Source organism: Vicia villosa, linkage group LG1 (genome assembly GCF_029867415.1).
Source record: "Vicia villosa cultivar HV-30 ecotype Madison, WI linkage group LG1, Vvil1.0, whole genome shotgun sequence".
Taxonomy (NCBI): Eukaryota; Viridiplantae; Streptophyta; class Magnoliopsida; order Fabales; family Fabaceae; genus Vicia; species Vicia villosa.
Window position 1 is genome coordinate 73,678,388 of NC_081180.1, and position 11,124 is coordinate 73,689,511.

General features: G+C 32.2%; 2 long non-coding RNA genes across 3 annotated transcripts; both read right to left on the reverse strand.

Moving 5' to 3' along the window:
- Positions 1-3,520: 3,520 nt before the first annotated feature.
- Positions 3,521-5,957, reverse strand: LOC131609597 (uncharacterized). Its single transcript, XR_009286274.1, has 6 exons — positions 5,861-5,957; positions 5,542-5,707; positions 5,313-5,400; positions 4,104-5,195; positions 3,814-3,919; positions 3,521-3,712 (listed from the first exon to the last, which is right to left on the reverse strand). It is a non-coding gene; the product is annotated as an uncharacterized LOC131609597 (long non-coding RNA).
- A 693-nt stretch (positions 5,958-6,650) lies between these two features.
- LOC131609602 (uncharacterized) lies at positions 6,651-8,481 on the reverse strand. 2 transcript variants are annotated; one of them, XR_009286276.1, is made up of 4 exons: positions 8,239-8,481; positions 7,949-8,093; positions 7,588-7,650; positions 6,660-7,425 (listed from the first exon to the last, which is right to left on the reverse strand). It is a non-coding gene; the product is annotated as an uncharacterized LOC131609602 (long non-coding RNA). The 2 variants fall into 2 exon arrangements; XR_009286275.1 differs by lacking the exon at positions 8,239-8,481 and having other exon boundaries at positions 6,651-7,425; positions 7,949-8,231.
- Between the last annotated feature and the right edge of the window lie 2,643 nt (positions 8,482-11,124).

Sequence of the window (11,124 nt, forward strand, 5' to 3'; positions counted from 1 at the left end):
TGAAGTAGTACACTTAATAGAGATTGAAAAATCATAAAAACTCTGATTGAAGTGATTTATTAATTACTTAGTCAACTTATTTTCTTTCTAACATTGGGGTGAGCTTTTAAGTGTTTGTGGAGGAAAGTGGTGTCAAACACCTAAAGCCCATTACTATTCTAAGGTCCAGGGAGACTAAAATACACCTAAGAAGAAATAATTATCTCTTGGAGAAATCTGAGCAAGAAAGAAGTATACAAAAAAAATCCCCTCTTAATTTAGAAAGCTTCAAAGACTTTTTAGTTATGTTCTAGAAAGAAACAATGTGAAGAAGTTCTCCAAAGCTTACCTACCGATTGATTTCAAAGTATGATGTTACCTTCCGTGGGGAGAAATAAATCTTAGATCCTATTTTTTATGCCTTACTCTGGACTGCTCTTATCCATTTAAGTCTCATACGAGGAGTAAATCAAAGTGGGTTAGAGTCCCATACGACGAGTGGACCTCAAAATGGGTTAGAGTCTCATACAAGGAGTGAACCTCAAAGTGGGTTAGATTCCCATACGAGGAGTAAACTTCAAAGCTGGTTAGAGTCCCATACGAGGAATGATCCTTAAAGTGGGTTAGAGTCTCATAGGAGGAGAAAAATTCACAATAGAAAGACGTATCATTGTATAGAGATCGTGACTCGTGTTCATAGTCCCAGGTGTGGGATCAGCCGGGGAAAGATACTTCGTGTTTGCATTCCCGAGTAGTGATTGATTGAGTTATGTGGAATCAAGTTTATATGTTTCCATACGAAGATAACTCCCCCCTAAGTACTTAATATTTTGTTCTATTGTGTAAGTGTTTACAAGTAGTACAAAGTCGAATGACTTAAGTTAGAATATAGTGTAGTAACCCTTTAGAGTCGAGTGTACCCATAAGATAGGAGAACTCACTGACATTATTATCCCATCCCATTATATTGTTGAATTTTTCAAGTAACTCAAAGTAAGATAAAGGAAAAGGTAAAGTTGTGCGAAGATGTTTCAAATATTTCGATGTTTCAAGATAGTTTTCGTTGTTTATATCTTAGTCTTTTGTTAGGCACTCATGTATAACATGTTCCATATGATGTATTTTGAATATGTTTGACATGTATATAAATGATTCTGTTAGGCACTTATGTTGTATCAGTACCAAGGCACTTATTTTGAGAAGGAAAATAAATTCCACAAACTACATATGATATGCCACTTTTTGGCGAAGGGAAAAAAATTCTAAAAATTACATATGATAGCCCATGTTTTTTGAGAAGGAAAATAAATTCCACAAACTACATATGATATACCACTTTTTGGAGCAGGGAAAGAAATTCCATAAATTGCATATGAAAGCCCATGCTTTTCGAGAAGTGAAATAAATTTCAAAAATTGCATATGATATTCCATGTTTTTCGAGAAGGAAAAGAAATTCCACAAATTGCATATGATAGTCCATGTTTTAAGAGAAAGAAATTCCATAAATTGCATATGATAGTCCACGTTTTTGGAGGAGAGAAAGAAATTCCAGAAATTGCTAAAGGAAGTAACTTCTAAGTACTAAGGCAAATCTCTCTCTCTATCTCTCTCTCTCTCTCTCTATCTCTCTCTCTCACACACACATTCACACCCCTTTAAAAATATTTTTCAATATTTTTATTTTGAAAATTGTTTCATAAGGCAAGCCAAGTGATTAAGAAGTTGTCTAAACCCTTTCCAAATATTCTTTTGAACTAACCAATTGATTGCATACTTAAGCCAATCGATTGGCAAAACTTTTCTGAGCCATCCAATCGATTAGAGCATTAAGTCAATCGATTGGATAAAGACTAAATGATTAACCAAATGATTAGGACAACAACTTAATGACTTGTAGCGGTTCTATATCAAATATTTCCATGTTAGGCAAGATAATCGATTAAAAATGACTAAACCAACCGGTTTGAGCATTATGCCAATCGATTGGCTCGTCAATAATGCCCATGGATTATTTACTTTTCTGATTTTTTTTCAAATATTATATAATGGAGGCTCGTCTCCTCTTTATTTCACGCTACTTTCCAAATATTTACATTTTATTTAAAACTAGCGGGATACCCGTGCGTACGCACGGGTACTGGTTTGGTACGCGGATTTGTTTACATAATATATTTATTTTAAATCAAAATCAAATTTTGAATCAAATTTTTTGGATCGTAACTACCATTTTTTGTATATAAAATATTTAATTGTGAAATGACATCAATAACAAATAATTTTTCTAATATTTAATTGTGCAAATATTATTTTAATTGTATAAACTTTATTAATGACATATATTAATATAATATAATTATATTTTAAATCATTAAATTAAAGTTAATGATAAGTGACACACATTTTTGTATTTTATTTTATTCAATAACACACATTTTCAAGTATATTTTTAAATTTATTTTAATTGAAATAAATTTTTCAATAATAGACTATTTCTTGTATACCATTTTTGGATCGTAAATATTTGGATCATAAATACCATCTTTCGTATATAAAAATATTTAGATCAATAATAGATTTTTTCCCGTATACAAATATTATTTATGCTTAGGTATCATTTACAAAAATATCTGGATCAATACTAAATTTTTGAATATAAAAATATTTAGATAAATAATAGATTTTTTTTCCATTTATAAAAATAACACCATTTATAAAAATACATGGATTAAATATATTTTACCCCGTACACAAATATTATTTTTTCAATAGAGAATATTATTGGTATTAATTATAATTTGTAATAGAGAATATTAAAACGTATTATAAAAATGCAGTTATCAAGAAAACTCAATAAAAATCTTTTCTTTTGGTTACAAATATTTGTATTAATTATTATTAATATTAGAGACTATTTTTAGAGACTATTTTAAATTTTGATTTTCGTTGCAAAGAAATTATGTGGCTGTGGAAAGTTGGTGTTACGTCTAAAAAATATGGAGGAGATTTAAAAAAATTAATATTTATGACTCTTAATATAACATAAAAATATTAAAGAATATTTATGACTCTTAATAGAACATAAATAAAAATAAATATTTAAAAAATATTAAATAAATAAATATTAAAAGATATAAACTAAAAATCAACAACTTTAATACTTAGTCGGAAAAAATCAACAATTTAAAAGTATTAATAAAACAACCTTTTTTGGGAAAGAATTTAATTGAGACCTTGGTTTCATTTGACAACTTATGAAGGGAATAATTCCTAACTATTTTGGAATGCAAATTATTCTGAATATCACAATCATATCATATACAATAACAATCACAAATCTTCCCACCTACAACTTTCATCTCTCATTATGATTACATGAATGCCTTATGTCAAATATAAAAAGAGAGGCTATAATAGTGGCGAAACACCACTTTAATTCAAGTCTTCATAGCAGCTAATAATCCATACCACCCATGTTGTCAGGCATTGTAGGACTGTCTCTATCTTCTTTTGGGAGTTCAGAAACAATAACTTCGGTTGTTATCATCAAAGACGATACACTGCAGAAAAATGATGGTAAGCAAAGTGGTTATATAACATACCAAATACTTTAGTATCCACTGCTAATTTGTAAATATCCTACCTGGTTATGTCAACCAAGAAGGTCCTAACCACCTTCAATGGATCAATAATTTTAGACTTAACCATATCTACATATTCACCTAATTACAAAGCTGCAAGAAAAATAGTTGACAACATAATCAATAATAATAACACAAACAAAAGAAACTATTTAAACACGACAACAACGAAAAAGAAAATGGGGAACACTGACCTTTGTTGGCATCATAACCAAGATTAGAATTATTCTGTTCCTAAAGTTTTCCAGCAACAACAACACCTTCAACTCCAACATTAGATACAATAGTGTGCACATGTGTCTGCATTGTTTGTGATAAAGAGTAGTAAAAGAGTGAGCAAATAAGATTGAAATTGAAGTTTTGTTTTTTTTGCTAAACAATGGAGCTTGTATATATATATATATATATATATATATATATATATATATATATATATATATATATATATATATATATATATATATATATATATATAAATATGTACCCAAACTAATGCAGAACCAACTCAATACAATAAAATCAAGACCAGCCCAGCAAGTTACAATTATCAGTCACCCCATCAAAGTTACATAACCAATCCTACTATCTTAATGTTTGACCATTGGGATTCTGCATATAGGATACCTACAGACCAAACATAAAACCAGGTTATGCATCATTTCATGAGCCATGATTGATCCTGTTAGTAACCTATAAAGATAAAATCATTGGATTATATTTTCATATATGCAAGTACTCTCTCTCGACATAAATATTAAAACTAAAAATTATATGTGTTTGGCCTACACTTACCAACAATGCCAAATAAAACACAGTATATAGCACCAATTATCGGTAGGGGATCGATGCAAAAAAGGCACCGAATTTGCGTGAAAGTGAGATGCCAAAAAAAATTTATTAGATAAGAAGCATAAAAGTTCAAGGTATTTCTCCATGCAAGAAATAAAGTCGAATATTGTACCTAAAATGTAAGCATACACAGATGTTGTAGTTCCAACAACAGAACTGAAAATGCCTTCAATGTAGGCATACACAGATGTTGATCCAAATAGATTCTACAATGTGAGTTTTGTGATGAGGAAATCATGACGACTTAAATACATTTATTATAGGATAGGTTTGTAATCCTGACAGTATCAGAATAGAAGATTGATGGCAAGGATCTGTCATGGCATACCCCCACAACGATAGAAACGAAAATTAAGATTGAACGCTTACTTGTAGTTCTTCAAAAATTTGCCATTACCGAATGCAAGCTGAGATAAGAAATCAACTCTGTGGAGATAAATTGCATGGCCATTAAAGACAATAGATCGTGTGTGCTTCACCAAATATGGGCTACCACACAGGATCCAAAAGATTTTTACAATTAAACTGTGGATAAACTTTGCCTATACACATTACATAAAGGAAATTATGCATCAGCATGCACTTATTGACAAACACCATATATACATGTAATAAATAGATAAAGGTAGTGAAGAAGAATACTCATAGCCTTGAAATCATAGGTAAGGCAGAAGACACCATAGCAATCAGGCTTACCCTTGGGATCGTGAGTTTGTGCAACTGGAACCTGCACTTGAATTAAAATCAAAACCACAAAAATCATATGATTACTACACAATAACAATTGAATGAGATGACAAGAGATCTCTTTCAGTTAATCATAGCTCCATTGTTCAAACCCAACCTGGGATATATAGTACGTAATTTCCCCCACCAAAGTTCACTTTTAGTAACGTCATCCATAAAGACGCCTTTGTCGCTAGGAGAAAGACCTGTTAACACCAGAAAGTGTTGCCAACGCTCCATCAGAAGTAACAAATGAACCTTTCTCATACTTGATAGCCTGCTCATACTGCTCTACACCAAATACAAACAAATTGCATTTGTAAAGAACTGCGTTTAAATAACAATACCCGAGTTCAAATTGCCTCTGATATGCGACGTGCTTCAAACACTCCAACAGCAACCGTAAGCCACAATTGAGTAGTAGTGATAAAAGAATAAAGCAACTCTTGCTGGAAAGTAAAAATCTTGTTGTCACTCTAAAAATTCATCAACAATCTTGTTGTCATATTGTTTCTGCATGAAAAGTAAATAGTTATCAACCAATAGAGAAAAACTCATGGCACTCCCAAATCTACAATAATAATATTCAGAAGCAACAATGTCAAGCTTAGTATAATTTTTAAAATGAATAGAACATGCATATCAATCGCTTCTTGTTAGCGATACCGGCAAGCTTCTGTCTTTTTTCCTCCGCCGATTTCCAGAGCCAGTTAGTATTACCGCTTTGATGGAGCAGCGGCAGATGCAGTTGGACAACCTAAAGGAAGGGAATGGGAGAGTAAATTAATGAAAACATAAAGATTGAGGAGAAAACTAAGAGGAACACTGTTTGATATGTTGAGGTCATGTGAATGCACTTGTACAACAGCATTGTCAATTTGTCATTGTTTAAATAGGGTACCATTGAGACTCTGTTCCAAAACTACATCACATACATCATTAATGAGCATATTTTGGCCTTAGCATTTAACAATGCATGTGCTTCCTTCTCCTTAAACAAACACGAAAAAAATCTAGATCCAAACAATACAATTTAAACAAAATAAAAAAAGATGGCAAAACATAGTAACAGTACCTTCGACGGTTCCAACAGCAGATCTCAAAGATCCCGAATTCTGTTTTGCATAATCATAAAGACTGGACATGCAAACAAAAGCATGAATAGCAGCAATTCTCACAAACCCAAGATGCTTCAGTTATTGTTCTAGATGGTGATCATCTATCTTATTCTCTATCTCTTTCTGCATGAATTCAATGTTTATTAATCTCACAAGATCTAATAATATAGGTTCAGTAAGAAGGTTCAAGGACTTTCAGAGAGATCAAATAACTTTCAAGAAGAATATAAAACAGTGTTATCAGCATGCTAAGACGAAGTATTAAACAATTTAAAAGGAGTGAACTTCACGAAATGGATCTCAAATCCAGAAATTACAAAAACTCACCATCAAAATCAGCAAAGTGTGTAGATCAAGTGCATCGTTCAGTTGAAACTGTTCCGGAACTGCAGCCTTCTGTTTCGTTGAGGTCGCTACAGTCAAAACGGATTTTCACTGCTACAGCTATCCACTTCACCTTACAATCCACTTTCATCTTATTCTTCTTCTGCAATATAGTAGTGAATTAATCAAACAGGGAGGTGATGGGAAGATGAAAAGAAATGACTACACTAAGAGAATAGAAATTGCCTATGGAATCATCCACTTTTCCGCTATAATCAAAGAGACATGTTTGATGCTTCAAATGAATATAAAGAAAGGTATTCAAAAAAGAAAAATGAGTGAAGTTATTTCACAGATTGAAAAATTATTGAATTTGAAGTTAAGTATCCAGTCTTGAATCGGTCCACTCAAAGAATTATTTGTCATAAACCTACATCCAAACAGCAAAGTTAAATCAACAAAGGAAAAACAGCTAATTCTTTAGATATCAACATATAGATGTATTATTTTGGTTAATCTTATGGTCGGCCGGTAAATGAATGTTCACTTACATGTAATTTAGCCTTTTCAATCCCTGGATTGAATTTGGGATTGAACCAGAAAACATATTGAAGCTTAAATCTCTGCAAGAAGTAAGAATTTATTTTACTATAATGTTCAAGTAATGGTCTTATGAGAACTGCAGCCCTGCATAAAGCTCAACCGAAACGAATAACAAACTGGTTCCCGAAGAAACAGGCTGCATCACCGACTCAAACCGCCACTTCCCACAAAATTCTGCTAACCAATCTGCATAACCACCACAAAAAGTTCTAGCAGAAAACAAAACTAAACAAAAACCAAAAGTCGGTTCAGCCAAAGTAAATAGTCTTTGTACCAAGATTCATGACACAACAATCTAACAATGAAGATTATAGAACAACAAAACATTGGTTGGAACTTGAAACATACCATATTGGAAAAGAACTTGCGACCGAGATCTCCTGAAACCCTAATCCCGTGGAAGGGTCGGATCTGGAAAAAAAGTCATGTTAATGAGAATTGACAATGGATAAGGTCAAAAATCATCAAGAAAACAGCTGCAGGGCAAAAATAACCAAAACCCTAGTTCATCATTTTCCCAATTTTACAAACCCTTCAGAAATTATCAGAAGAACATTGTTCATCAAACATCAAAACCTCAAACACAGATAAATCCCAATATTCATAAAAAAAACCTAAACAATTTGTTAATCATTTCCCTTAAAATCAAAACCCTTCAGAATCGTGAGAGAGGAAGAGAGATCAAGAAGAAAAACCAGAAATACCTCACCCGAGATTCAGATTCGTAGCTTTCGTCATCATCTTCATAGATCTTCAACCAACTCAACTCATTCATCTAAAATCGTTCAACATCGTTCATCACGAACCCAACAACATCAACATCACCATCATCGTGTTCATCATCGTCCTCAGCACTCAACAGAACAAACCGTGTCAGGAAAGAATACAAATTGCATCTGTAGGAAGAAGGAAGAAGGAAGAAGAAGAGGGAGAAGGAGGAAGAAGAGAGAAAGTGAAGGAAAGGACGAGAAAGAAAGAGAAGGAAAGAAAGAATGATACCTGCAAACAGTGTATTCATTGGGAAGACCATGACTGCTATTGCTGTTTTGCAGAGGAAACTTTTCTACTTTTTCTCGTCCATATGCAACCGGTTTATGGGTTGAATAATATAAAATAATGGAGACAGCCAATGAATGGCACAAAAGGTACCAATTATGTAACTAATACCATCTAATTGTCTGACAAATGGTTACTTTGGACCTAATTTGCCCCCATAAGTGAGATTTGTCACCAAATAAAGCAAGGGTTAAATTGTATAATCCAGCACAGTTTTCTTTCTTATATTATAGATTTATCTCTCTATTTTCTCTCCTTCTCTCTTTAGAAATATTTCTTTTTCACTTAAGTTGCCATAGTGTTTTTGTGTGAAATTTTTCCCGTGAGGAAGAGTTTTTAAGTGGTCGTGTTATTTTTTAATTCTTGAGAGTTTGCTATTTTTGAGAAGATTGAGTTTTGTTCGTGAAATAAACCAGTCATAAAATCTATGTTTTGGTTTATTCAGCTTTGATGGAAAAAAATTGTTTTTGGTTATTGAGATCAGCCTGAAAATCTCTAAGAAGGTTTGTTAGCTTAGCATGTGGTAAAAGCTATCTTTGGTTTGGGATAAGCCTGTAAAAATCTCAAGATCAGATTGTATAAAGGTTTGTGGGCATAAACTTCCAAAACTCAAAGTTTATAGTTAAGCTCTCAAGAAGATCTCTTTGGGACACAACTAGGCCAATGTTCGGTCAAACTTGTATAAATATCTGGTACAATCTCTTTAACTCTATGCTTTTAAGTTATGCTATTTATTTTTAGTTTTATTTTTGCTGTTAGTCACTCTTAAGAAACTACTAACACGATCTTAAATCAAGAAGAAAATAAAAGTAATCGCGAATTTTGAATATCATAATTCAACCCCCCCCCCTCTTGTGCTTAAAGTCACTTGTCCAACACCCACTTCTTTCTATTCTTTTTTCTGCCCCACCATACCTTCAACATTCCTCATTTTACCCTGAAAGTCTTGATATTAACTTTTTTCATTATTATTATTTGACTTGGACCAATATTCACATTTAAATCAACATCATCACTTGGATTTACTGCTTTTTCATTCTCACCAATTGAGGTTATCTTTTATAGTTGCCTCTCTACTTCTTCCTCGACCTCGAGCCACACACCCACTCTTTTTTCTTGATTACTGTCATGTAAAAATTGCTCATAACTACTCTATATCTTCTACCCATCATCTTCATCTTCCATTGACACCATTGAAAGTGGAATGAACAAAGAATCTGAGTCTTCACTGTCGCACTCCTCCATATCTTTTCATTCTTCAACAATTTTTTCTATACCTGCACATGAAAACTCACACATCTCCTCCGTATCTCTGATATTCAAACATAACTTAGTAATTTGGATTTTGATGACTATATTAATAAACTCCATATATGGAGTTCTCACCAACACTCGAGCCACATCATTCTATGTATATTTTCAGTCATCGTGACCCTACTATAAAAACTACATACAACAACGTCCAAGTTACCACGGTCCTTTGAAGGACCATGGTGACATTTCTAAACTCAAGCGCCAGTATTTTTTATTTTTTAATTAAGAATTATTAACATATTACGATGGTTGTTTAGACCAATCATGGTGATGCCTTTAACCTTTCTTGGGTTCGAATCTCAACGCCAGCAAATTCGTGATTTCTTCAATATTTTAGTTGCGCCTTTCGCTTTGATTTATTTTTAAATTAAAAATAAAAGTGATATCACAGTTGTTTAACTCAACCGTTGTGATATTTTTTTTTTAAAATTAAATGCTTAAAAACTGATACTCTTTTTTATAAAATTTTATTAAGTAAACCATATATCACCACAGTTGGTTTAGATGACCGTGGTGGAATGACTTATTCACTTAAAATAAACACAGTTAGCATGTCTCCTCTGTAGCCATTTTTTCATTTCCATTAGCGAAACTATTTTCAACTCTTACATTCAGCGTTAAGAAATGACACCATTTTCAATCAACTGTATCTTCATCATTCATTTACGAAATCAAACCCTTTTCAAACAACGTCATCTTCATCATCATCGTTCAACCAAGGGCATCTTTATCGTTCATTAACCAAACCAACCTTTTTCAACCAACTTCATCTTCATCTTCATCATTCTTGGCTTATGTACCATCAAGGAGGAAGACGAAGAATCTGAAAACATTTATTTAACTTTTTTACTTATTAATCACGTTTCAAATCATGTGATATTCAATTTTCTTCACTTTGTTATGTAGACCTTTAACGACAGTACACTTTTTTCCTCTGATGACTTAAAAGACATCTGTAGACGTTAGGCGTTTATTTTCAATGTGCTACTTGACAAGGGTGCTAATATATAATTTTGGCTTTGATATTTTTAAATATATGATTTTTGCTTTGATATTTGTAATATATGACAAGGGTAAATATATATATATATATATATATATATTACATACCTAAATATTTTTTACATCAAAGGTAAAAATAAGATAAAATTACAGATTTGTAATATATGGAAAAATAAGATAAAATTAAAAAAAAAAAAAAAGTATTTCACCACGGTTGTTTACTATAACCGTTGTGATAGGTAGCGCGACAAATATTATATAACACTCATGACCATGATATATAGCACAACAATTGTTTACTATAAACGTTGTGATAGGTAACGCACTACCTAGTTTATCACAACAGTCACACGCCCATGATAAAAAATAACATACTTACAATAACACCCTACATCATAACAGCTGATCAACCGTGATGATATTCCTTTTTTAACCGTTGTGAAAGGGGTTTTCCACAATAATGTGTAAAGTTTGATGAATCTGTCAAATGATGTTGTTAGAATTGAGAATACT